A 27,277-nucleotide genomic window follows, 5' to 3' on the forward strand; every position below is an offset into this window, starting at 1 on the left:
CTACTACCATCTAACTGTTTTTCTGAGAGCCTTCAGAAGTAGGATGGCAAATGTATCATTGCTGCTCTCTCTTGTTGCCTGTTATCTTTCATGAAATTTGCGATGTTTTTGTCATTTGGAACTCTCCTCTGTGTTTCTGAACACTGTTCACGTAGATAATTTCTTTACCTTTCTACAACGTCATCAAACACTTGGGTTCATGAGAGAATTCATTTTAGGTAGAACATCCTGAAGATCAGGTAAGGAGTATGTTGTGAATAGAAGAGCCATTCATTAGACCTGACTTTTAGCCTCTGGATCTGTCCCGTAATTACACGCATTTAAATCTCAGAGTAGACTGGAAATCTTGCCTCTGTTGGCTTCAGTGACACTGTAAATAAAGTCACCAGTGGTAACGTTAAAATTTGTCCTCTGTCGCAGAGCTTAAAGGTTTGGGGTCAGAGCCATCTGATTTGGACATGTGCTGCGTCTTGCTTATACCTTGGCAGAGCTTTCTGCAAAGTCCAGGAACACTTCGTTTCCTAGAACACGAATTTATCAAACCCTTATGATGGTTGTCAGAGAAAATGTGGCCAGCTCCGAGTGGTGGTGCATGATGTATCTACAGTCAGTGATGTTGCTTTTGAAGATCTGTTTGTATGCTAAATAATGGGGTGCCGAAAATTGCACTTCAGAGTTGCTGGTTTTTCTGTTACTCCTGGACTGGACTCTGACTGCCATCCTGAAGACAAATCTTTTCTTTTTCTTGTTTCAGAGTACTTTGTAACTGTGTGTGCCTGAATGCATCAGCCTTTGGAGGTGAGCATCTTCCCTTGAAACAGCCTCGTGATAGCCAAGTGCCTTCTCTCTTGGGTAAGGAATGACATACACATGCAGAGATTGAGAATGTGCTGTGAGCAGAAGCAGAATGGGCAAAGACAGGACAAGCAGCACTGCCTCAACTTGGAAATTTTGGAAATAGTGAACTTGTCATGGAGAGAGGAAATAAGCTGAATCTGTCCACTGTAAATAAAACAAATTATAAACTTAAGTTGCAGCAAGGAAATTTAGCTGAGGTGTTAGTGAATGATCTACAGTCAGGATAGCTGAGTGCTAGAGTGGATCCCCCAGGAGGTTAGGCAGTTTCAGTCATGGAAAGGTTTAAGAACAAGTTGGAAGAGCAATAGCAGACATGCTTTTAGGAGAACCAATCCTTCCATCTGGTGGAAAAATAAGACTAGGTGATGTCTGGAGAGTTCTACTAACCCACTGATAATTAACATGAGAATTCTTATCTTAACAACCTTATTCAAAGCTTATAAGGTGAAAGGCAAAGCTGGGTGTATCTGTGCAGAACGAACTGCATGGTCTGGTGAAGAATTGAGGCAGCAGCAATTAATGCTGGTGCTCAGTGTCTTTGTTACCTGAATGGTGATGTAATTGTGGAGGAAAGTATAAGCTCAGGGGAAAGAAGAAGTTTAATCCTCTGTTGCTGGCATGTAGTGTAAACTTGTGGTAAAAACAGGAAGTTGTATCAATTCTGGCTCCTTTGTAGTAAGTTTCTGGGAGTTTGGGTCACTTCCATGGTCCATGTAAGGGATTTACTTTACTCTTAGGTTGTAATCTCATCTGTTTTATTGTGACACCAGAACACAATGCTACAATATAGGTATACTGAGCAAACCACAAATATCACGTGGAACACAGAGAGAAGAACCAAATGATTACTTTTCCTCTCTTTTTCCAGGACTGATGAAGTCGAGGAGAGTTTCATTTTTCTTCTCTTGCTCTTCTGTTCATGTTCTCCATTGTGTTTCTTTGTCTTGTCTTGACAGCAAACACAGCAGGCTTTTCCTGAGTTTAAAAATGCTGGCTCACCAGCTCGGTCTTGAAATTATGTCCTGAAGATATCTGCTCCTTTAGTTCCCTTGCATCTTTCTCCTTCATCCCTTCCCTGGGAGCTGCTGATGACAAATGGAGCCTGGGCTCAGGCAGCCTCTGAGCCATCCTATGACAAGAGGGGTATTCAGGTTCTTTGTCTTCCTTGGTCCAGTGAAGAAGATCAGTGAGATACCTGCCTTATCTTGTAGGACATCTGAAATTCAATGGGAAGTTCTTCAACCTCTTGTTGGACTTTGGTTTCTCTAAAATTTACATTTCATCCATACTGTCAGCAAACACTGGTTTCTGCCCTGGAGTTAAACCAGTGTCTTATTGTTCCTTATCATCTTCTACTTAGCAGAGATAAGCTGTTGTGTCTCAGGGGTACAGGGACATGGAAGGAACTTGCAAATAGCTCTAAGAAATGCAGATCGTGTCAAGAAGAAAATAAGGGATGCCTTTCTGAAGTCACCTTTGTACATGTTTTTTTTTTTTCTCTTTTATTTTTTCCTCCTCTTGAGCTTTTCAATTCCTGCAACTATCTGCTCAAATCTTGAAAGCAAAATGTGTTCGTGGAAAGATGCAATTTACTGTGTTCCCCCATGATCTTTTGATCTCAATCAATCAAATAAATCCAAGACCTTGCAATTCACCTTGTTGCAAGGACGGTTAATAAGTTGAGGGGTTGTGCCAATGGTAGTGATGGTTTTCCAGCCTTGTGCTTTTTTTTTTGTTATTCTTTTTTATGGTTCTGACCTTTTGGACTGGTCAGGGTAAGATTATTTGCAAAGAATAGTCCATAAATATGCCTGTCAGGACTGGAGTTAACATTCAAGCGTTGCTGCTTAGCAAAAGAAAGCAATATGCCAAAGTTCAATTTAGATTTCCCTGCAGGGTTGAAAGTAATGACAAGACTCACTTAACATGGCAGGGATGAGTCCTGCCACCTCTAAGGGAGTGGCTGCTGTGTGGCCCTGCAGCATTTTGTAGCTGTGTGCCTGGTTCAGTTGTCTGCTTCTGAAATTTGGTGTCTGGCATCTCGTGCTGGGGCTTGCTTGGGGTGGAGGAGCCCTGGATGCATCTCCTGGCTCTTCGAGGTGCCAGCTCAGTCAATTGGTAGCTTCCCTTGATTTAGCAGCTGACTTTTTTTTTCTGAGTGCTGCGCTCCTTGCAATGCGAATGAGGGTTTCTGGAGCTGCTCTAAGCTCTGTCCTGCAAAGCCACCCTGTTCCCATCTTTGCACTCCATCCTTGCCCTCAGTGCAAGCCAGCATGCGTTGCAAGCATGGCTGAGCACAGCCCGTGAGTGTCCTGTGATGTTTTGAGTTGTGTCCTGTAAGTTACCTGCTGTAATCTCTGAGCCCTTTGGGAGTCCCAGATTTCAATGGAAAGCAATTTGGGTTTTCCCTGCTGTTACTATTCATGAAAACAGTTCCTAGATATCTCCCACCTAATGTTTGCCACCATGGAAGTGTGCATCATCCAATGGTAAGAATCTTGCTTTACTGTCAGGAAATATCAGAGTGGTTATTGATGTTTCTGCTGTCCTGTTGGCAGAATTGACTCCTGTGGGTGAGAGCAGCATGAGGAGTGAAGCTGTAAACCAGCAGCTGCTATTTAGGCATTAACCTGCAGCACTTGAAAGCTGCACAGTCCCTTGTGTACAAATGGTCTCTTTAGAGCCTGGTCATGAATGTAAGTATAGTTTGTCTGAAGCATGTAGCTCTTCTGAGTTCATTTTTTCTTCCTTCTGAAGACGAGAAAGTTAAGGTGCTGAAGACCACTTGAATTTTATTCACAGGAAGTTCATGGCAGTGGAGCCCTGAGGCTGGGTCTGAAACCCATAGGGTTGGCCAAAAAAATTCCCCTAGAGAAAGCCTATATGTGGTGAAAAACAATGATGCCATCAGTTGAGAAAGCAATTCCCAGCAGACTGGGACTAGGTGGTGAAATCAAGGTGCAAAAAACAGTGCAGCTTGTGGAAAGTCACAGAGCACCTCCATGCCAGACCCCTGTGAGAGCTCAGCAGCTCTTGCTCCAAATCAGCAATGCTGTAACTTGTGGTGAAACAGATGGGTCTGGTTCCCTGTCAGCAATGGCTGAAAAGTTTTAGAGCAAAATAAATAAATTTGTCTTTAGTACCATCTTAAAATCCAGAAGTCATTTCTCCAACACCTGTAAATAACTGAAGTAAATATTAAAGGAGAGGATATGGGGAAAATAGGTTAGAGGGTGGCAGAGCAGAGCCTTTGTTGTCATGCCACACCCTCACAAGCCTGGTGGCCATGCTGAGAGCTGGGGACAGCTGTCCCCATCCCCACAGCTGCCATCCTCCAGGTGGCAAAGGAAAAGCCCTCCAATGTGCAGGAGTTTTGCATGTCCCAGAAGGCAACACTCTCATTTCTTATTCCAAAAGGGACTGGCAATTAGCAGCAGGGGTAATAACCACCTGGAATTAAATTCTGTGGAGGCATGAGAAATAGTAGGGTATATTTGGAAATATCTATTGCATATATATATTCCGCTTAAGAGAAACATGTTGGAGGTGCCATATCCATAAATACTAATAAGGCTGTTTGATTCCAATTTTCAGGTAAGATTAACATTTTATTGAGTATTATATCTGTCACATTCAATGCTTTAGTGTACCATCCTCTCAGGCTTATTAGCATAATTGCAGTGCTTAAGCAACAATAAAAAATTCAACAGTAAAATAGCGGTTAGCACAGGCAATTTGTTATCAAAAGCTTTTACTTAAGGACAGCTTTTGAGCATATTTATTATGCAGTTAGGGCTATACATTATTTTTATTTATAAAAACAAGAGGGAAGCAATGTAGGAATGCTTTTTCTCTTTTGGTGTCTCAATCAGGAGGCCTGAGAATTGGTCACTGCCTTTTTCTCTTTCTTAAAATCACCCAGCAAATTCACTTGGACTGGGGAGGCAAGATAACAAAACAGACTCTGGTCTGGAGCAGGGCTATGACGTTAATAACTCAGCAGAACAATTCCAGTAAATTCTGATGCCAACTGGAGTGCCCTTTTAAAATTCCCTCGTTGCATCCTGGGCTCTGCAGATACTGTCCTTTGTCCGTGGCTGATGGCACTGTCACTGGGGCAGTGCAGGAGCAGGGGTGGCCCAGACTCACACCCCAGAGGTGGCTGCAGCCCAGGGTGCAATGCAGCTGTTGGGGTGATGCTCCCACAGATGAGAGAGGGTCTGGACAGGCCCTGCAGGAAAACAGACTTTGATATCAGTGCTGGTTGTCTCTGAGGCTGGAGCAGAGGAGCATGGCCTGTCTGTGACAGGGCTGTACACCCCTCCTCCTTTCTTTCTCACTTTGAGGACTCTTAGGGGAGCAGTCCTTTTGCTGAAAAGCTGCAGTATAGATATGAATGCACCTGTTTGTGTGCCAGCACTTGCTCATGCCCGTACAAAGTCTCTGTTGCCAGCATGGCAAGATTTTGTGTGAGTGTTTATATTTTCAGCACATTTTCTGTGTGTACTCAAAATACAAAGTTGTACCTCATAAATGAAGAAGTAAATAAGTTTTAAGCAACTCAACATCCTTCAGCATTTGCTTGAATTGTTGTCCTTGTTCCCAAGATGTGTGCTCACTTTGAGCATCCTCCCTGTCACTGCAACCTTGGTGCCTCTGCCCTCATGTGTTTTCCTCGTTTCCTCCCTTGTTCTGGGAGACCTGCTTTGCCTTGTGCTGCTTTTTCAGAGGTCACTCTTTCAACTTCTTGATGATTGACTTAACTGTGGGCCTGTTGCTGTGTCATTTTGGTGGTACCCAAAGCCCAGGGTGAGGATCTGCCACAGCCCTGGTGATGCCTTGATTGGGCTCACAGTCTGGATAAGCAAGATGGGTAAACTTGTTTTTGCTGGTGTTTTTGCTCCTATTTTGACTGGTGCCTGGGCACACTGTGAGGAGAAGTGAAGGCAGTGCTGTTGCCCCAGGGAAGAAGCTTATGCTCATAGTGAAACAGGATGTGCAAGCAGGTTGTAGGAATTGGGAAGGGAGCACATGGAGACAGGTGAAACTAAATTGGGCACATATTAGAGAAGTGATGTGCTTGTGGGGTCCTCTTCACAAACACCCTCTTCTGCGAACGTGTGAAATTTGAAAGGAGCTTGTTGTTTCAGATCCCCTTTTAAAAATTTTTTTTGGTTGAAAGGGGTAAAAACCTGATGTTATTCAGAGATAAGTTTTATGTTTCAGATTCTGGGGTAGTTGTGAGTCTTTTGTTGGTACACAGCTCACTCTCATGAAACTGCCCAGCACTGCATGGTGTTCAGACTTTTGGTCAACAGAGAACTTGGTAATGCTCCTGAGACTGTGAATACACAGAAACTGACTGTGGAGAGCTAAACTTTGTGGGAACTTTGCTCTTGGTGGAAATTTGACTGTCATTTGAATTGCAGTTGAAATATGTGCTCTCTGCCTCCATGATCACCTCTAGGAATGGGGACTCATTGCTGCTGTCTTAGGAACAAGCAGGTTCCTTCCCAGCCCTGCGGCTCCCCATTGTTGCTCCTTCTGGCTCAGCTCATCTGGCTTTAGCAGCCCCCCAGGCACCTGAGCATCTCCTGCTTGCACTTGGCCTTGTAGCTGGGCAGTGCTGAGTGTCTTCTGCTACAGCCAGGGAAGGACCTTTCTAGCTCCTGTGCACAGCCAGGGCGGTTCCACATCCATGGCAGGAGCTGAGGGACCAGGGAAGGTGTTTTCTTGAGTGTTGCCATGGCTGAGGGCTTCTACTTGAGATCTATAACCATCCAACATTTTAGGTAGAAAGGGTCGTGCAGGTATTTCATGCAGCTCTTGGCTCAAAGCAGGGTTGGCTTTAAGGTGGGATGAGGCTGCTCAGAGCTTGTCAGGGCGGTGGTGGCCTGCTGTGGCCTTGAGGGATGATGGTAATGAATGCCTTGGTAACAAAAAGACACCTTATGGAGAGCTCTGTAGGCTGTACTCTGGTGTCAGGGTAGTGGAGCAGTGACTTTTCTGTGAGAGGGTCTGTGTGAAGGGTTGAGAGACACAGTCTGAGCATTGAGACTGATTCCTACATTAAATTCCCTTTGTGAAGTGGGGAACACCATGCCCAGCTTTGCTGGGATCTGGCTACCACCACAGCTGCTGGTGACACTGCACAGCTCTCCTCACTGCAGATGGGGAGGGATGCTGGGAGGGGACAGGGTCTGTGGCTGGAGAGCAGTCCACATGTGAACATATCCTCCCCGAGGAGGAAAGTGCCTGCATGCTTCTTGTGGGGAAAAATATGGCTGAAAGAATTTAGCAGTGATAAATGTCATTAAAAATACGTATGCTGGAATTTGTAAAGCCTGGAACATCTGTTCTCAACAGTGCTTTGATCACGTTGTGAGGCTTTTAAAACGATACTTCCATGAATTAAGTGAGATCCTTATGGCTGCAGGATTCCTTTCAGTGCCCTTTTTTTCATGGAGCAAAAAGGCAAATTTCACAGGGAACATTACATGACTTGAAACACATATTTTAATGGTTAGTATCAACCAAACAATGTTTTATTAGGTGCTAGAAAAATGTTCCAGTTCCATACCCCAGGAAGCAAAGCACTCCCATTTACTTTTTTAGCTTATGGGAGCTGTACTTAAAAAAAAATAAAAATCAAGAATTCATTGCTTGTATGTTACTGTATTCAAAACCGAACCAAACATGGTGAAATGAGCTTAAACATTTTGAAGCTGTTGTCAGAAAAGGTCCTTTTTGGGTTTTGTTTCCAGGCAGAGCTGCAGATGAGGCAGAGGATCTGTGTTTTCTGAGGGACCCACAGCAAAGAATGGCGAGACACTGATGATTTACTTTCCTCAGTGCACTGCCTTGGATTGAGCAGCTTTTGGTCATTCACTTTTCTCTAAGGATTTGTGCTTCCCCCATTCCTAGTTGTTTGGCAGGCTTCTGCCTCCTGCCATTCCAGCAGCTGTGTATTTGGGGCTGAAATGTTGTGGTGCCAAATGACTTTGGTGATCTAAGGAGTGTGGAGAGCCCTCCACACTCAGTTCTTTGCAGTGTCACACCTGGCAGGAGGATTTCTGTTCCTCTGCCTTCCTGCTGTTTGTAGGGAAAACAATATGTCCTGGACTGTTTGCAGAAACAGCCTGTAGGATGTGAGGGGCAGCAGGAAGCAGGGAGAACCTAAAGAGGAGATGTGGAACAAGGGTTGGTCTCCTCCTGTGCTACATTTGTGTGTTCATACTGGAGAAATCCTTTCCTGCTGCTGCAGCCAGCAAGTCTGGCAGCTCCCAGTGGCGTGTTGGGCAAGGCTTCTTGCTCCCATCTCCCTTTCCCTCCCTGGGATGAATGAATAGACCTGTGTGTGACCCCACAGCTCTACCCAGCAATCAGAAGCCTGATAAACTTAATTGGTTCTTCATTTAAAGACTGTCCAGACTGTGAAAGGAGGAAAAGTTATGGTCAGAAATAGCAGAGAAGGAAGATGGATGGGCTTTCTAGTAAGGTTCTGGGTGTCAGGGGTTAATTTATGAAAACTAAATTGTTTAATTCCTCCAGCACCCAACAGGTGAACAGGCAGCTTATTGCTGTGACATATCCATTTATAGCAGTTTTCCTTTGCTAACACCTGTGACTCAGTTCTGTTGCATACTTATGCTGTCTGTTAATTATTTACCAGTGATTTACAAGTACAGAGTGCAAATAAAATGCTTTTATGCAGGAGACTGCATTGTACACCCAGGATTCCTGGGAATTAGGGCACTGTACTACCGTATACAATCCCATCAGCATCCCTGGAGTTGTGATGGAGGAGTCCTTGTATGTACCTGATGAAGGGGCAGCCCCTTGCCCTCCAGAACTGGCACTCAGAGGGGCTGTGGTGTTAGTGAAGGGCTTACTACACACAGGGCTGTGGTGTATGAGGGGATCTCTGTCCTTTGCTTCCTTTCAGATCGATTTTTGCCATTTTAAATTACTTTCTTCCCCCTCGACAAAGGCTCATTCTTCTTCATAAGTGATGGTAGCAGCAAACTGTTTTTTAAAAAAACCCCACAGCATGATGGGCTTTTTTTTTTAAAGAATGAAATAGTATAAAAGTCAAGTAGCAGATAGAGTTCTGACTCAGCTCATAACTTATGATCCTATGCTATTTCTGTAACATTTTTAGCTTGTGACCAAATTTTTCTAGTATTAGGACATTGCCATAGAAAGTGTGTCAGTCCCTGGCTGCCAGAACCTGTCACTGTACAGAATATATACACTTCTGAGCAAGTGTGCACAAGCAGGCCAGTGAGTTGTCTGTTGTGGTTTCAAATTGCTGAAAGTTTTTTTTTTGGCTTTTTTTTTTCTTGTTTGTTTGTTTTTCGTTGTTTTTGTTGATTCGCTTAGCAAACAGAGCCGTGCAGAACAACATAGCTGCTTTTTATTTCTCACACAGTCAGGCACTGAGCTCCCATCCCCAGCTGTGCTTGTGCAACTGCAGTTGCTTTGCTGGTAGATTTTTCAGCCAGTGCAAACTGCTGTAAGTCAATTCAAGCTGTATCAACTGTGTGGATCTGATGGAAGTTGAGGATCTGGTCATACAGCTCATGGTTTTAGTGAGGAAGAAGTTTGGGAGATGGTTGTCCCGTTCTAGGCAGGCAAGAGAGTATGTGCAAAGTTTCTCTAACCTCAGGGAAGGCGTGTGTGAACAAGTAAGCATCTGTGTTGCAGAGAATGCAATTGCTGAGGAAATCCCAAAGTTTATGAGTAGGAGTTGTTATAGGTTCAGATCTGCTGTGGTTTCAGACACTTAAGGACACTTAAAATACTGAAACTCCAGACAGTCCAGCCACACATGCATGACACACAGCAGCAAAGCCATCCTTGTGTTTAGCACTGCTGATCAGCTTGCTAATGCAACATCTGCTCTGGGATTTTGCATTTAAATTTTGTCTGGATAATGAAGAGGAATGCAGGGCTAATGATCTGTGTCCTGTTTCCCTTCAAAGTGCTTTATTTACTCTTTGTGGCTACTTTTCATGGTTCTTTGCAGCAGCCCTAAAATGTCAACTGACCTGAAGAAATCAACAATGGCTGCTTAAAAAAATCCAAAAGAAAAGCGAGGAAGGATGTTGCTTTCTAGCTTTTCATGTGAGCACCTTGTAATCAGACTCCCTTTGATTAAGTAACCAGCAAAGCCTATTCATGTGTACTCCAATTAAAATTTAATGAAGCAAGAGGATGTATTTGTATATGCTGACTAATGCAGGAGGAATAGATTCCTGTAACTCTGCTCTGCAAGCCCTTTCCTTTGCCATCAGGGCTGGATTTACTAGAAAGCTCCTCAGCAGCTGTGGACCTCCCCTGGCATGAGCAATCCTCACAAGTCTGGGCTGTTGTGCTCACAGCAAGAGGTGATGTGGAATGTGGAAGAACACAGCTCTTTTGTAGGGCACAGCTTTATCAATGAAGCCCAGCTTGGCTAATTGCAAGAGGTGAGGCAGGGCTTCTGCTCTGATGTACTCCATTGGAAAAGATCAGGGAATTGCTGGATGTGTGTGCTGTATCTGTCTTGCTATCAACTGGATGAGTGGAGCAACACATATCAAGAAGGGAAGCCCTGTGCACCGTGATTTTTAAGTAAGAAACTGCTGTTCAAGAGCAATCTGTATGACAGCTAAGCTGGTGTCAGAAAACAGCCAGGCTTTTAGTGCCTCTGTCTTTGCCATGGGTTTATTGGGCTTTGGTGCCTGTGTTCCCAAAGGGTTATGGGCCTGCTTTGCAGAACATTTTGTTTCTGACATCACAGGGAATGTACAATTTATTTGTGGACAATAAAACGACCTGCCAGGAGGGGTGCAGAGGGGTGCAGTGCTTAATTTGGCACTGTCTCCATCTCTTCCCATGTGTTTCTACCTCTGGGCAGCTGCAGAGCTCCTACATCACCTTGCACTCAGGATGGGGATTGGAGAAATGATATTAAAGGATTTCACCTGCTCATCACACCATGCCCTGTGACTTCAGCTTTGTGCAGGGACTAACAGCTCTCCTCTGGAGTGGAATGTGGCAGTGGGGTGATGCTGCACAGCTATGTTAAATGCCATTTTTGGACAAGCAATGAAAGATCCTGCTGTATCCACTCCCAGCAATGGGCTGGGCGACAGAACGGAAATGCCATGGTGGAATTTGCCTTTGCTGCTGACCCTCGCATGACACGCGAGAGCTCCTCATCACCAGACCTTTGTTTTGCCTTACCCAGAATACAAAGCAGTGTTTCATTGGCATGGCTGGCTGTTTTCCTTCTGTCTTGACTCAGTGGCAGAGCGGCAGCAAGCTTTCCAGAGACAGGCTGAGTTTTCCAGTTATCATCTGCTTCAGCCCCACATCCGTCCTGCCAAAGCTCTCACTCGTGCTGTTGCAGTGAAGTGCTCAAGAAGCCTTTAAAGGGAGATGCAGCTCTGGAGCTAAGATCTTGGCCTTCATTTTTGGCCTGGAAAGCTGCTCTTGGAACAGTAAGCATGAGATTTCTCTTGAAACCTTCTTTGTGTGCCTTTCTGAAGAAATAGCTGGAAGGAGAAGACCTGTCAGTTGAGCTCTAAGAGAAAAACCTATTGGCTCTGAATACACTGGGGACATTATTTAAGGTCAGTTGATCTGTGAGAAGGCACAACTTATCTAACGCAGCCTAAGGTTAGTTATGCAACAGACAGGCTGCTCTTTGTTGTGAAGAACAACTTCAGTGTGTGCCTGTGAAAATCAAAAGTCTTGCTGAAGGCGTGTTGTGTTCTGGCTGGAAGCTATTGGGTGTCCTCCTCTAGTGATTTTCCTTCTGTAGCAGATTAGCATCACAGAAAGGTTTCCAGTGGGAAAGGCACTCAGCCCTTGCAGGCTGCAGGGTGGGGCTGCCAGCAGATGTGTGCTCTGGTGGGTGCTGGTGCAGGACCACATGCATGTGGTGCTGTTTCAGACCAGCTTTAACTTCTGTCTGTTCCCCCTGTGCATCTCTGTGTCATAGACCAGGTCACTGCATTGTCTAGATGCCTACACAGGGCAGTATTTTAAAGAAAACGCTGCATGAGGAGTGTTTTCTGACTTCTGAAGAGAGAGATGTAATAATTTGTTATTTATATTGCTTTGAAGTACAACATTTGCAGTATGCTGGCTACATGGCACTGACATCTCCTTTCTTAGAGAACCTTTCTCTTCCCATCATCTCTTATTAAACATGCTGCCCTGCCAAAGTGCCATTATGTCTCCAGAGAGACTCAGCAAATAGAAGAAAGGGTATTTTTTTCTTTTAAAGTAGAATTGGTGTCCTGTGCCTTGTGGAGTAGCTAAGATTGAGCAGTTCTGGGTAGGTATTTTTGGGCTTGAGTCTCTGTGTACAGTGAAAAATGCTTTATTGCTTATGCAAAGGTAAGCAAAATATCCAGCAAGATTGCCTGATATGCTCATGGATTGTCTTCGTTCTTTGCTTTTGATTTGTGTGGTATGTACAGTGAGGTTTAGCATTTGCAAAATGAGGATATTTTAACCAGCTCTGCACAAATACTGGTCCTACGTGGTTTGTTAGCTGTGCATTCCTGGGCAGAGCTGTGGGGTGGGGGAAATAATCAAATACCTTGAGGTTTTTTTTTTTTTGTGTGGTTTCTTTTTTATTTTTTTTGGGGACTTTATATAAGACATGGAAAAATTAAACCTTAAAAGGAAACAACCAAGGTGGATAGTCATAAATGCTGTTTTTTCTCAAAGTTCAACTTTATATATAGACACCTTGATGAAACCCATATTGTCTGTGATGGAAAGATGATGACTGTGGTGTGGTGTGGCAGTGGGGGAGCAAACTGGGGTGGCTGCAGCAATCCCTGGCTGGGGTGCCTCAGAGATGCAGATGCTCTGAACTCAGTGGGAGTGTTCCCATCTTCCTTGATGCAGCTTGGGAACAAAAGGGTTTTCCTGAGTTGCCTCTTGCTCTGAAAGTTTTTCTGTTCTTGTAAGCTCCCTTTGAAGTACACTCAGGAGCTGCAATTAATAAGAAATTTCCTCTGCCTTACAAAGATCAGGCTCTGCCTTCCCCCTTCTCAGCATCCAGAATGATTAGCAGTTCCTGTGAATCCAAGCCTATGGATTTTATGAAGACCCCTGACAGCCAGGGGTGATTGTGTTCTCCCTGAGTGTTTCCTAAGCAGGAGGAAATCAATGCATGAAGGGGCACTGTGCCTGACATCTATTAATTACACTGTCCCCTTACATTTAACGCACTAGAAGAGGGTCTGAAAATCAGCCCCCTATGCCCTGGCTAATTGATAGAGAAACAAATTGATACAAATGGATTTAACTGGTTCCTAAAAAAAAAAAAAAAAAAAAAGAAGAGAACATTTATTTGGTAGCTGGAATGGCAAGGAACAGTTGCAAACTCAACTACAACGTAAGAGCAGTGTGAGATACTTGGTTGTAGCAGCCCCCTGAATGGTCCCAGCAACCCCACAGACTCCCACACTAAATGCCTGGGGATAAAACACTTCCGCTGTTGATGCTGCATCAAATGGAGGCATGTGGTATATGTCTGGGGCAGTGGGCAGGGGGATAATTACTGTGTCCTTCCCTTAGATGAGCTGATTTTGAAGCTTTACCATCCTGACTTTTGCAGCACACATTCAGCTGAATATGACATCAGAGTTAAGAGCTGTGGCACTTGTGGTTACGGCCTTGGGATTCCTTGTATTTACTTTCTAGGGAACTAAAATTCAAAGCAGCTTTTATGGCTGTCATGACAATACTGTCAGTTTCAAAAGAGGTGGCTAAATGTGCATTGACCTTTAACTAATAGGCCATATCCTATTTTCTGTGTGTTTCCAATTAGGAGAAGTATGCCACAAATTTTTGAAAGAAATCATTAAAACAGAAAAGTTACTTAACTGTAAGACTTCTGCTTTTTTTCCCAAAATAAAAATAGTGAATTCTTGTCTTAGTGCAGAAGGTTTCATACAACTACTATTATAAGCTGGAAATCAAGATTTAATAATAGCACATACCATCTGCCACCAGTGGTGGAAGAACAAGAATGAACCCTTGACTGCTGCAAGCACTTTTAATTTACAGCTTGGAGTGGGGTCGCAGGGCTTCACATCCGTCCGTGGAGGAGAGGATGGGATTCTCGGTTACCACTGCTGATTCTCTTCCTGAGCTGTTGGGATTTTAACACTGCAAATTGCAAGCGCGACATCTTGTTCTTGCTTGGTGTGGTGCTGGCCCTTCAGAGTAAAATAAAGGACGGTGCTGACTTTGTCAGGCTTGACCCAGCTCTTTCTGAAGCCAGCCAGTTGTTACCAGTAAAAGCTGGAGCAGCTCTGTGGGAAGCCTGAGATGAGTTTTTTCATGTGTTTTGATGGTGGTGGGAGGTGATGGGCAAATCTGGCTGAGATGAAGAAGGGTCTCTCCCTATTCTGCTTCTTAGAGGCCTTATTTTCCTGGATGCACATTGCAAAATAATTTAATATCTTTGTTCCTAAAACTTAGGCTCGCTTTCATGAGCCATGGTGGATCTTTTGCTACCTTAGAAAAAGCAGAGCATATTTTTCCACTTTTTAGAATGTACTTTGCCAAATAGGTATTTTTGTCAAATTGCAGTTTCCTCCAAAACATAATTCTTTATATAGAAAATGGAATTCCACCTCTCCTAGACCTTTGCTAACAGCTGTTCTGCTAGCTAAATGTCACTGAATTAAAAAGAAACAAAAATAAGAATATGATGGCTTTGGATAGATTTTAGTTGACTGTTTCAGTCCTAGGTAGAAGTAATCCTGCTCTCTTCTGAATGTAGGGATATTCTGGGGATTACTGGCCTGCTATTTTACCCTGCAGAGCACTGATAGTGCAGCATTTCTGGAAGGCTGGGATATGTGTATAAATGTACATGGCTTTTGCCAGCCCAGAGGAGTGCTGGGACAGCCCTGTGGACACTCGAGAACTGAGTGTGCTGCTGGTTTTGGCAACTCAGCCCTTAGAGCTGACCTATAACAAAGTTGATGCAATGGGATAGTTTCAGGTTGGGGTGTGTAGGAAAAGGGGACCCGTGCCAGCCTTTTGAAGGTTGCTTTGATTTGTTGCTGGGCACAGTGAGGACTCCTGGGGTATTATCTGAGGATTAAGTGCAACATTAAACATTGGAGCTTGCTTGTCAAAGAAAGGGCAGGTTATCAAAATATGATTTATAACCAACAGTTTACTACTAGCTACAGTAATTAATATGGAACATGATGGGGCCCATCATTAATGTGCTTTGTTGTCTCAGCTTGCATGACTGCTGCTGGCAAGGCCGGCTTCTGAGGCTAATGAGGGACAGGGAAGAAAGAAATCAGTGCTGCTGTTAGCTGATGGCAATATCTCTCCAGGTCGCACACTGCGCCGTGTGTTGCATCTCATCACAAATCTCAGCCAGACATACCTGTCCAGTAAAGGCTGCTTTCCCAAATTCTTGCTTAGAGAGACAAGAATTACTGTTTGTGCCAAGGTCACTCAGAGCCCGTGACAAACGCTGTTAGTGTTCCATAGGGAGTGCACGAACTGGTCTGGAGGATGAGGAGAAATCTTTGTCAGTGGTCCAAATCCTACTCAGGTTGTCAGTGAGGGAAGGCAGTTAATCTCCAGTGGTGGTGATTCGTGAACTTGTCTGAGAGAGGAGAAAAACAGAAGAGGCTTTTCCAACATTTTCTCATGGCCAAGTGCCCAGATGAGGGCAATGACTGGTGCTGTTCTGCTGATGGGAATCTGTTGGCGAGGAGCTTGTGGTTGGTTTGAGATGGGTCCCACTTCCTGATAGCCCATCTCAAGCTGCCTGAGAGCCCTGTGACTTCAGCAGAAGTTTTATTATCACGCTAGTTTCCAGAGAAGTATTTGGAGCCATTCCCAGCATTGGGTTTAGCTGCAGCAGCGGCTTGAGCTCCTTCCTGGTGTTTTGGTGAAGGGTAGGGCCGTGATGGCTCTCCTGAGGTGTGTCAAGAGTTCATGTTAAAATAAACAAAACTGTTCCCATGGTCTGTTTGCTGTGTCAAGTCTGGGTTTACCTGTATACCAAAATCAGATCCCACAGTGTCATCCAAGTTTGAGAAATACCTGAGGCTGGAGGGGTGCAGGATGCCGTCAGGCCTCCTGCATGAAGATTGAGCAGTGGGGAAACCAAGTGCCTTTGAAATTTGGTGTGCTTGAGCTCCATGGTCACCACGATCAATTGTGACTGTGATTTAGAATGTTTTTGGCTTACTCAACTTACTTTAAACATTTTTGTTGAACAGCAGTTTCTGACCTGCATCTGCCCACGGTGGCAACACCTAGGTTGGGGCACTTTTACAGCAGAGTGTATTGTACCATAGTTTTATTGAGCATTGCCCAAATAGTTAAGAAGGATGTCCTAAAGAGTCTTGTGATAGTCCAGATTTAGCTGCTGGTATTTCCCAAGAGCATCAGGGCTGTCTGCAGGGAGACTTAAAGGTTTCAGCAGTTCTGCTTCAGCTAGAGCCAGGTAAGCAGTAGTGTCATGGTCCTTTCTGCTCATCTCTTCCAAAGATGTCTTTTTTGTCATATTTGGTGGTCTAATCAGATAAATTTATTTCATGTTAAGATAGTATGATAAATAGTATGTTTGCCAGTTTTGTTTCCATGGCCTTGGTTAAAATGGTTTTTGCTGTGTGCATTTAGTCATCCCTGTTGCTGACTGTAAAGGGTTGGAGGGATGTGTCTTGTGGGGCATTATATACACCCATCATGCCGTTTTTTATAGATCTCAGCACTTGACCTCCTTACTTATCCCGTAAAGAAGTCTCTTGAAAATTGACTAATCCCACTGGGATTTATGCAGTGTGGCTGAAAGCCAAGTCCTCCCTGGGTGGGTGCAAGATGCCTCAAGGAGTTTGAATATTTGTGTCCCTTAATTCTTGCTTGAATTAATCTAAGTCAAGGCAGCTGGGTGATTGGCTAGTGCAGTGTAATGCCATAATTATTAAATTAATGCCAGATAGGGCATGATGATTTTATGACCATTAACAATATTTGTATGCAAACTACGAGGCTGGCCCAGAGAGATGCAGAATGGGGCATCACTGAGAAGTGCAGACTCTTTAGTGTGTGATTTGGTAGGTTCACACTACAGAGCTGACCAGATGACTCAACAAAGGGTTTAAAACCTTGCTGCTGCTGACTTACTTTGTTTCTTCAGAAATATTTAGTATTCTAGTTGGTTTTAGATTTTTGCCGTTGAATTGATGTTTGTGGTGAAGCAGCAAGAGAATTTTCTCTTTAGGACCTTCAGTATATTTGACAAAGATGTATTTCTTTCAGAGACACAGGGAGAGCACAGTCAAAGATTGTGGAGTAGAGCACATGGCCAGAAACAACTATCTGGAAATTAACATTTCTGGCTAAAATATCAGCGCTCTTGTCTGTTGTGGAGAGGGCCAAAATGCTATAAATGGCTTAGTTTGGTTTGATGCTAGAGACAGTAGATTACCCATCCCTAGTAATTGCAGTGTCCTTCCCATTTGGAGAGTTCTTCAGAAATTTTTGCTAGAATTAGATTTATGCTTTGCAGAGGTGGTGACAAATTTTAAATATTTTGAAATATTTTGAAAATAGTAGCAATCTAATCACAACAAATAGCACAATAGTGATGTATACATGGTGATTCAAGTGTTGCTTAATAATCTTTACCCACTCCGTGTGGTGCCTTGGGCCTGTCAGCATGAATTTCAATGGAATTCTAGTTGCTTTTCCAAACATAAAAATAGTCCTTTTCCCCAAGGTAAGGTTTGTGTTTGCTGCCTCATGTGTCTGTATAGACAGACACGTGTACAGGTAGACTTGGTAGCAATAGTGATGTCTTGAGTGGTTTCATGCTGTGTTGTCAGTAAGTTTTCCGGTATTTGTTAAAGGTTTGCATGGGTAATAAAATCTTGTTGGGAAAATTGATCTAATTTTGAGATTGAGAGGTGTGAGAATAAAAGATCCTTTACTGTAAATTGTAGGTAGATAACAACAGAAACTTGAATATTAGAAGAAACAGAGTATCACACAAACCACACACTTTCACATCACTAAAACAAGAGCTGTGCTCACACAGAAACATGAACCTCTTTGCAAACCGCAGAAAGTAAAAGGGAGCTCTCCTGTTTCATTATTGATCTAATTGCTCTTTTCTTGATATGAGAAACGATATGAAATGCTCTTGAATATTCCAGTATGCACAGAAACAGACCATTACTTTTGGAAACTTTTAAAGGCATAGCACATAGTGGTAAATAGCAAGGTCATTTATTTCTGAGAGTCACAACTGCCTACCTAATGTCACCTAATTGTTCTACTGGAACTGAATATGTTATAGTTTTGATGAGAACTTTCCACTCGGGAGTGATATTTAATGCAGGGAGCCCAGCCCATATTTTCATGTGATTAAATCAGTTTTGGAAGGTCTGTTGGTGCAATCCTTTTAAGTAAGTCCTGTTTTAAGAAAAGGTCCTCTTTTTGCAGTACCTTAGTGTTGGAGTACTTTAAAGCTCCCTTCTCACCCAAACTGCTCTGCAGTTTTTCGTGGTTGTTGCCTTTATCTATAATCTCTTTCCTTTGGTTTACAATCCCATTTAAGACCAAGTTTCCTGATTAACCTGAAAGTTTGGGCCTGCGGGACTTGTGCAAAATGTGTGTGGTTAAAACCTCGCCACGTTTGCGTGTGAGAACAAACATGCATAGGAATGAGGTTCCTGGATTGATCCAGCAAAATCTGGACCTGTTTCAAAGCTGTGAGAGCCTGACAGAGCCGTCCTTTTCTGGGGGGAGCTGTGAAGGTGAGCGTCAGCCTGTGCTCACCTCCGTGTTTTACAACACTCCTCCATTTATGATCTCCACCAGCTCTGCTGCTCCGCCTGCTCCTGCCAGCAGTCTCACCTCCCACTCTGCTGCCAGGCTGAGCAGATTCTGGAATCTGCTGGCTGCAGGCAGTGCCAGCTCCCTGACAGAGCCCTGCTCGAGGCTGTGGCAGAGCTGACACAAGGGGATCCTTGGTTCTCCTGGGGTTTTGGAAGTGGCTTTCTCCAGCGGCACTGGACACCTTTTCTTTCCCTTGTTTCAGTAGCTTCTCTCTTGCTCGGTTTCTACAACTCAAAAGCACTTGTATCACCAAATCTGGGACTCTCATAGAATGGTTTGAAGGAACCTTAAGGATCATCTTTCAGCCCTTCCCTGGGCAGGGCCACTTTCCTCTAGACCAGATTGTTAAAAGCCCCATCCAACCTGGACCCTCAGCTAGAACTGCACAGTGCCTTTTTTTTTTGTAGTGGGTAGTTAATCTGAAATACCCAGTGGTGAGAAAGAAGCACAATACAACCTTTAATAAAAGATTTTTGAAGCAGTTTAATTCATTTTGAGAGCTACTTTTCACTTCCTAAAATCTCCAGCACTTCAAGATGGTCTTGAGATTTGCAGAAAAGATCACTTCCAGCAGTAGCTAATAATAAAAGGTGGAGAGGAAGAGTGACTTCTCTTAATATCTTGTTCTTAAGACATCTCAATGACTCGTTTGATGAATCAGCGATGAATTTTTTTTACCTGAATCTCCTGATGATTCTCTTTACCTGTATGGTATGTTAAGCTCATTGTAATTTTCCTTTCTTGTTTATTGAGTTGTAGGGTTTTTTTCCCCCTTCCCAACAAAACTGAAATTAATTAGGTCTGCTTAAATCAAGATGAGGACAAGTCTCCCAGCTGGCAAGAATATGATTGTATGGTTGGAGAGAAGTCATTGCTACAGAGAAAAGTGGCTCGGTAGTAGTTTTTCAAATTGCCGTTCAAATCCATGTTCATTTTAAAAGCATTTTCCCTTGAATTGTCGCACAGTCCCAAGGTACTGAAGACAAACTCAAATAAGCCTATCCAAAAGTCAGCCTCTCAGAAATCTTAGGAACTATCTGGCTTTGGGTTTCTGCTCCTGAGCCAGCAGAAGAGGAAGCTGGCTTTTGGTTTAGGCAGATCTGGCCAAAACCAGATTTGTTTGCATTTGTGCACCAAGTTTTGTTTTGTTTTCTTTCTGGAATAGTGACTGTATATATAATGTAATGTGGGAAAAGATTAAGTAAATGCCTTTTAGAAAAGCTTTAACAGACATTTGGCAGAAAAGTAAGAAAAAGATGATTTCTTTCATTGTTTCCTCAGAGCTCAGCAAACCATTCTTCTGAGTCAAGGTGAATTGTTGATGTATTTGCAGGACTAAATAGCTGTTTCTAAGACTCAGATAAATAGTCTGCAAGCTTCCAGATGCTGTCAGGAGGAGAAATAAACATTTAGCTTTGGAAATGTGCAGATCACTTGCTCAGATCCCCTGCCCTTGAAGGACTTCTGTTCTTGTTTGTTGCTGTTTCAGTAGCAGGAGAGAAGGCTCAGTTTGGAGCATTCTCTGCTGGCCAGCTCTGTGACAGCGGCCCATGCCTGCCAGTGAGGTGAGCCACAGTCCCAGCAGGTGGATGCAATGAGCCAAGGGGCAAAGGAGAGAGGGTGAAAATGAAGTTTCTGTCAGCATTTCAGTACAGCTGAAGTGCAAGACTGACGTTCATTAGCAGTGGTGAATGGTAATGCTGGGCTTGCTTCCAGCCTGTTCCTAAGAATGTTGAATATTTTTGTGCCTGCTGGAGGGCAGCTGGGGAGAGAGGTGTTTTACCCTTAACTTCATCTGGGCTGAACCAGAGGGAGGAAATCCTGACCCTTCAGCTCTGTGGGATGATAAGAAATTAATTTGTAATACCCAGGAAGGTTCAAAAATTTTAATCATCTACTTAGCTGCTGTTCTCTTGCTTTTGAGTTAGAAGTTGGAAAATACCAGCATACGTGAGTTGGACTTCCATCTTTATACATCCAATCACTTCAATTTTAAGTACAGCATCTTGTGCATGTTCAGGTTCTTGCCCCACATGGCACATTGAATTGTAAAAATGGAAATTAAACCCAGCTTCCACTTTCCAGAAGAATGGTGCAGTTCCCACTGAAGATCATGCTGTCCTGAACTCTGTCAGTTCCTACTTGATGACATTTTTCCCTCCATCATGAATTACAACATGGTGCTGAGTATCCATCCAGAGACAGCCATGTTTCAGTGGCAGATGAAATTATTCCTGGCTCTAGGAGTTTGTAAAACACTTTGGGATCTTCTAGAATGGAAAGTGTTGTTGTTTGTTTGTCTGAGGCAGTATTTTCACCATGTTTTATTTCAATTGCTCCTGTTATATGTGTTGATTTTCATTATATCTTCAGATAAGGCTCATATGAAATGGGCTTCTGTTTTGTTTTCTCACCAGAGGAGTGATTCATATTCAAATTGAAGTGTGGTATTGCTCTAAGCCAACCTTCTCCCCCTGCGCTAATGGGAGGAGAGGGAGAAACAGGCATGGACCATGCAGGATTATGTTTCTCCTACTGCATTTAGAAACTTTCCAAATGGCTTTTCAGGAGGGCACGTGGACTTGCCTCGCATGGGAGAATCCTGGTCTTGTATGTTTTAAGAATATCAGATGAGCTTGAATCTCCTCAGTTGTCTCTCTAGGCTGCAGACCCACATGCTTCTAGCATTGTTCTCCAAAAGGAACAAAAAAGGAAATTTATGATCCCTTTTAAGTTTTTTTTTCTTTTGGTGGTCCTGTATTTTCTCTTTATTCCTAACACTAGTTTTAAGAAAGTCACTGGCACTAGTGTTAGGGCAGTGACTCCACTGGCACCTTCTGCAGCATGGCCAAAGCCATCAGCTCATGGTCTCTGCTCCTGCCTGATGCTTTCTCCAAGGAAGCTGATTGCCATCTACAGGAGAGGAAAACTGCACAGTGTAGCAGATGTTTCTGTTCTGGTTAGAACTGGATAGCCCAGTGCAAACTTCCTTGAGAAGTTTTACCACAGGCATTCAAGAAATGGAGAGAAGAGGTGTGGAGATTTCAGCTGAGGTCTTGTGTGTATTTAGGGTTGTATTGCTCTTTCACCTGCAGCTCAAAGTGAATGACATGGTAGATCTTGTGGAGCCTGGTGTCTGTCCAATAAGTGCCCAGACTGAGATAATAGTGTATTTAATGGAAATCAATAAAATATAGGTGAATATTCTCCCCTTAGTTAAAGTGACCTAGCTGAGCCTGCTCAAGAGGACGTTTACTGGGTTTTAAACTCAGTCTCTCTCTTTTCTTGGTCCTTCCAAGCTGGGCTTGGGCAGGTGAAATGATCCTTCCTCATTTACCCTTTTCATTTTCACAGTTTGTGAAACTATTTGAACATTCCTAAAGTGCTCTCAGGTTTTGAGATAAATGAGGAGACATTGACACTGTTGAAGTAGCACCTGAAGAGCTGCTGTGCCTTGGAGGATCTGCTGCCTTGAATGGAATACTGGTGACCATGTCCTCTGTGCTCCATGACAGCTCAGTTACACCAACAGGCTGAGGGTATTGCAAGGGTCGAAAATGTTCTGCACTTATGTTGGCATAAAATGAGAATTTATGAGAAAGTTTTTCCAAGGAGGAAAAAAGAGAAGAAGCTGTGACAGATCTTCATAGCTGATGGTAGAGAGGAGAGCTGGTGAGACAAATGTGACGCCTTGGTTACACGTCACCTAAATACTTTCTGACTTAAGAGCATTTGAGCTGGAATCACTTGCAATTAGCATGGGCTTGGCAGAAACTGGCACTGCTGCTGTTTGTGCAGAAACTGCTTACACAGTCCAGTTGTGCCAGGGGGAAAACTGCTGCTAGCAGTTAGCACAGGGGTAGTCTGGAGGTGGTGTCCGTGCTGTGGCTGCTCTTAGAGCAGCTGATGTCCTTGATGGCACAGCAGCAGCTCTACAGCCAGCAGCACAGCTGTCTGTCACCTTTACCCAGTCTGCCATGCAAACATGTTCTTTAACATATTTGTCATCATAGCCACACATTTCTAGCCAGCTATTGGTGTCTGGGAGCTTTTAACTGCATTGCTTGTGAGAACTTAGGGTTGCACATGGTCCAGGGAGATGTGACCATGGCTCTGCTCTTCACAGTCTGCTTTGAGGCAGTTTCCTCAGCTGGCTGTGGTCAGGCTGAGGCAGACTGCAACCTGTTGTAGGCTCAAATGACCCAGCTGGGAACAATTGCCCAATTGACACAATAAATTATATCAAAATCTGTTAAATTGAGTAAATAATGAGGACCACAGGGCACCTGCTGGTCCCCATAACCTGTTTTGCTGGAGGTTGGGCAAAGTGTCTCCTGCCTGCCTGATGGAGCCTTGGAGCTTGTGAGTGGGTGGCGTGGGAACTGGGGACAACTGAGGATTCATACAGGGATGCAGAGTTGCTCCTTGGGGCAGAACAAGAAATGTATGATTCTTGGCCCTAGAATGAAGAAAGCAAGATGCTGTGGACTTGTTGCAACCTGTGCAGTCTGTGAATGTTTTCTTCTTGTCAGATGCTGCTGTCACATAAGTTATTTTCTTGCCAAAGGGCAGGGAATGAGCTAGTGAAATGGGAGAGAGGGCTGCGTGTTGTAGAAATCAGTACATCAAATGTGCAATTCTTTACTTTCTGCTTTTGCAGTGTTTATTTACCTATAGGATTTGGGGGGGCAGAAGGGATGGTGATGTAGGACGTTCATCTGTCTCATCCAGGAGAAGGCGTGTGTTTAGATGAGAAAGCATTATGCATACAATGCCTGAAATCAGCCCTTAAAATAGCACACTCCACATCTTAGTAATGTATTGAATATATCTGGATAAGAAACAGTCTGATTGAAGTATTGAGCTTATTGTAGTGTGTCTGCTGTGACTCATCAGGAAATTGAAAGTCTTGGGACAAAACTCACCCCCCTTTTTGGGAGAGACGGGAATTAGTCTTAGATGGGAGGTAATTAATTGTTCTGTGACTGCCATAAATAGGTACTGAACAACAAGCTTGTACTGAAATATTTATATCCTAAGCCCTGTCTTGTGAGCCCAGCTATCCAGAGTCTCCATCAGACAGAGACAGTGAAAAAGAAAGTTCTTTGGAACGAGCAGCACTTCCACCTACATGCGTTTAAGCGAGACTGGTTGGAGGTGAGCTGGTAGGCTGCGTGCTGTAATAAGCCATTTACCAGGATAATGGCTGTAGGCTACAAATGCTGCTTCTACTTCGTCTGTCTATTCAATGCAAACATTAAAAAAAAAACCTCTCTCCCTCAATAAAGTCTATAATACTCTTAATCCCCAGTGTACTCCATGAATATTAACCCAGCCAATGTCATAACACTCCGTGGAGGCAGATGATGCATGTGCAGCCTTTTTCATCCACTGGAGAAACTGAGGCAGTGGGAAGGACTTTAGGCTTCTGGTTTTGGACTGGGGCAAAATCCTGGGCAGCAGCTTGGTTTGATGGTGAGTAGGCACCTGCTGGCTGGCCCATGGTGGGAGCATGGGAATTACGATTTTCAGGATCTAATCCCATAAATTTAGGGTTTCATTTGCGGAGATTTGCTGTTTGCTGTTGCAGGCAGTGGTGCTCTGCTTGTGGAGTCACAGAGGGTGCATTGGCACAGCTGGAAGGAGTGGATTGTGAGGGTAAGTAAGAGTGTGTGCAGGAATATCTCTGTAATTTACTGAGTAGCTATAGCCATTATGTATCTGTCTGGCTGCAGGATATTGCTGGGAATCCAGATGTTGAGAAAAGAAGCAAGAGAATCAAGATGATCAAATACCTGTTCAAAAAAAACAGTGCCCAAGGAAAAAGGAGCTTGATGGCTTTGTGTTTGTCTGCAGTGAAGTCATGGCAACAGAGAACTCATTTAGCAAAATTAACTGTTTCTCTATCTTACCAAAAAAAAAAAAAATTAAAATGATGCAAGGGAACATCCTTTTATCTAAACCAAATGAGTCCATTTGTGCCAAAGCAAAGGAGTCATCCTGGGGAGTTTGCTCCAGAGAGCACATATTTTATTGGTACAGAATGTAACAGTTGTCCCAAAGCCATAACTATAAAAGCATGGTGCCTTAGGCTAGCACTTTCAGTAACAGGAAAACCAAACTTAGGTTCCCACACCTGCATGCTGTTGAAATAGAAGCATAATTTTAAGCTTTTGGTTGTTTGGGATTTCAGCTCAGTTAAGATCTGGATGCAGCTTTCAGGACTATAATCTCTTTAAAACTCCTTATGGGTAATGCTTAGGTTTGAAATTATCTGGGGACAAAATGCTGATGCTGCACTGGCTTGGGTGCACCCAAATACTTGTAAAAAGCCAGTTGCCTCTAGGTCCCTTTGACTTACATTAGACCATAGGCTTCTTTGTGGCCAAGACTCATTTTAATCTCCTAATTTAAGTACTATTTGAAATAATTCTCACGCAAGCCCCAGAGATGACTCTTCTGTGCTACTTCTGTTTTGACATTAACTGCCCATCTCCAGGCACAGACCACTCTGTGAAGCAGCACAAGAGGTGAACCACACAGTGACTGTATTGGTAGGCACGAAGGTTCACTTTACATCACTGAGAATCTAATATTTGGAATTCAGAAATTGTTCATCTTGCTAATGAGCAGGGGCAAGCTCCAGGGAAAATATCACGAACTCAGATGTGTTGCTTGAGGCGCCTGGAAAGTGGCGTTTCTCTTAAGCAGTGTTTTCCAACCAGATTTTACTTTGTGGCTCTCTGGAAGATGGTTTTAGGCAACACCTTATGGTTTCCCTGAAAGTGTCTGACAGCAGAGAAGCAGAGTTTTTATCTGTATGAAGGAGTGCAACAGTTTGGGGGAGATTTTAAGGATGATTCAACTTTGAGATGGCTTCTGTCAAAAATGTTGGGTAAGCTTCAGACTAATTAGAAACTTCCCCTTTCGTTGAAATCACAGAATCACAGAATATTTTGATTTGGAAGGGACCCATAAGGCTCATTGAGTCCAAATCTTAAGTCAGTGCTCACCAGGTAAATGTAAATTGTTTTCCATTGATTCTCATACCTGGATGACACCGATGCCTTTCTTCTGCAGCTTTAACTTTGATTTAATGAAAGAAAAGTGAGTACTGAATGTATAGGAGTTCTGATCAATGAAGGAAAGCCACAATTGTTGTATAGCTAGGTAGATAACTCAGATGTTATTTGAAGGTGATCCATGTCGAAAGTCAATGTTTAAGGGTTCTTTTTGGAAAGCATCCCTTTCAGGGGGGACCTCATGTGAATGGTGGAGCTCTCCACGCTGCTGGATCACACTTATCAGATGGGTTGCACAGCCTGGCTGGGGGTCATTGACACTTCCCAACTCAGTCTCAGGCTGGTGTATTTGCAGTAGGGGCCTGTTTCTTTCCACTTGTTTTCTCATCCCCAAGCCTGGACATAGTCCTTGGTTTAGCTGTTAACAGTGTTGGGAGCAAAAGATCCAGGCTGAAGCAGCCTCCTGGCACAGCCATTCCTGTGGGCTTGGGTGTTGCCATCAGGGGAGAAGAGTGCAAGGGGGTGAGGGTGGGAGTGCAAAGCCCAGGTGGTTGCTCATCAGATGTTGTCAGAGGCTTTTAAGGAGTAGCAACTCACATATCAGGCTTTCTTTGGTGAGGGATGAAATTCCCCAAACCAGAATGTTCACAAGTGAGGCAGCCCCAGCCCTATGGGCTGTCCCAACACGCTTGGGGAGGATAAGCACAGCGGAAAAGCCCGAGGAACTGCTGCCAAACGCCTGGGAAGATGCAGCCCACGGTGTCTGTTGTGTCTGAGATCTCTGTAAAGTCTCTCGCATCTTTCCTCAAGTTTAGTTTTCCAGTGGAGGCTGTTGCAGTAATGAGAATGTCTCCCATCTGCTCCTCACATGGCTTGGCACATTTAGCCAGAATATATATATTTTTATTATGGGGTTAGCCAGTGGTAACCATGACAATTAGACTTATCACGCAGCAGTTTTTTTTCCCCTCCTTGAGTCAGTTTGAAATGCTGACAATTAAATGGATACAGTACACTTTAGAGATCCATCAGTCTCTTTGTTGTCTTGACAACCAGAGTATATTTAGAAATGTAACAAGTACATGGAGTTCAATTGCACTTTTGCTAAAACATAGTTTTGTAACTTGAGAATTTAATCTGTTGTTTGTAGATCCAGGTGCTTATTTGAGCTATGCCTGACTTTCTCTTTGGTCTCTCTGGGAAGCTCCAACATTGGCTGGTGGAAAGAAGGTCCTTGTCAAGCAGGGAGCAAACCGGCCCAGTGTGTGTGGCAGGGGCTTGGGTGAGGGGCTGGCTGCCGCTTCCTGCTTGGGTACTGGATGTGCTGGGTGCTCAAGTGTACTTGTAGCTATTGATTTGCAAGAGGAGCGTGTGTGGTTGTTGTCCCAGATGTTTGTCTCTGCAGATCCAGCTCAGCAAACAGAGCTGGGGAGCCATGAGCAGCATGTCCAAACACCCCCTCCAAGACGAGCTGCTGTCAGGGTTCAGTGGCGCTTTGGTACAGG

At 43.8% G+C, this 27,277-nt stretch overlaps 1 protein-coding gene across 11 annotated transcripts in view; it reads left to right on the plus strand.

Moving 5' to 3' along the window:
• The window catches only part of LPP (LIM domain containing preferred translocation partner in lipoma), a 318,899-nt gene that overhangs the window by 62,195 nt on the left and 229,427 nt on the right, over positions 1 to 27,277 (plus strand). For 4 of the 11 annotated variants that reach the window (XM_030954778.1, XM_030954777.1, XM_030954781.1 and 1 more), the window contains one exon: positions 755 to 852. The exons of 2 other annotated variants lie outside the window; for them this stretch is intronic. The gene's annotated coding sequence lies outside the window, so the exon portion shown is untranslated. Of the gene's footprint in view, positions 1 to 754; positions 853 to 10,932; positions 11,478 to 24,097; positions 24,409 to 27,277 lie in introns of those variants that run through there. 5 more of the 11 variants (XM_030954780.1, XM_030954784.1, XM_030954782.1 and 2 more) reach the window with 3 other exon arrangements.

This window comes from Camarhynchus parvulus, chromosome 9 (assembly GCF_901933205.1).
Source record: "Camarhynchus parvulus chromosome 9, STF_HiC, whole genome shotgun sequence".
NCBI classification, from domain to species: Eukaryota; Metazoa; Chordata; class Aves; order Passeriformes; family Thraupidae; genus Camarhynchus; species Camarhynchus parvulus.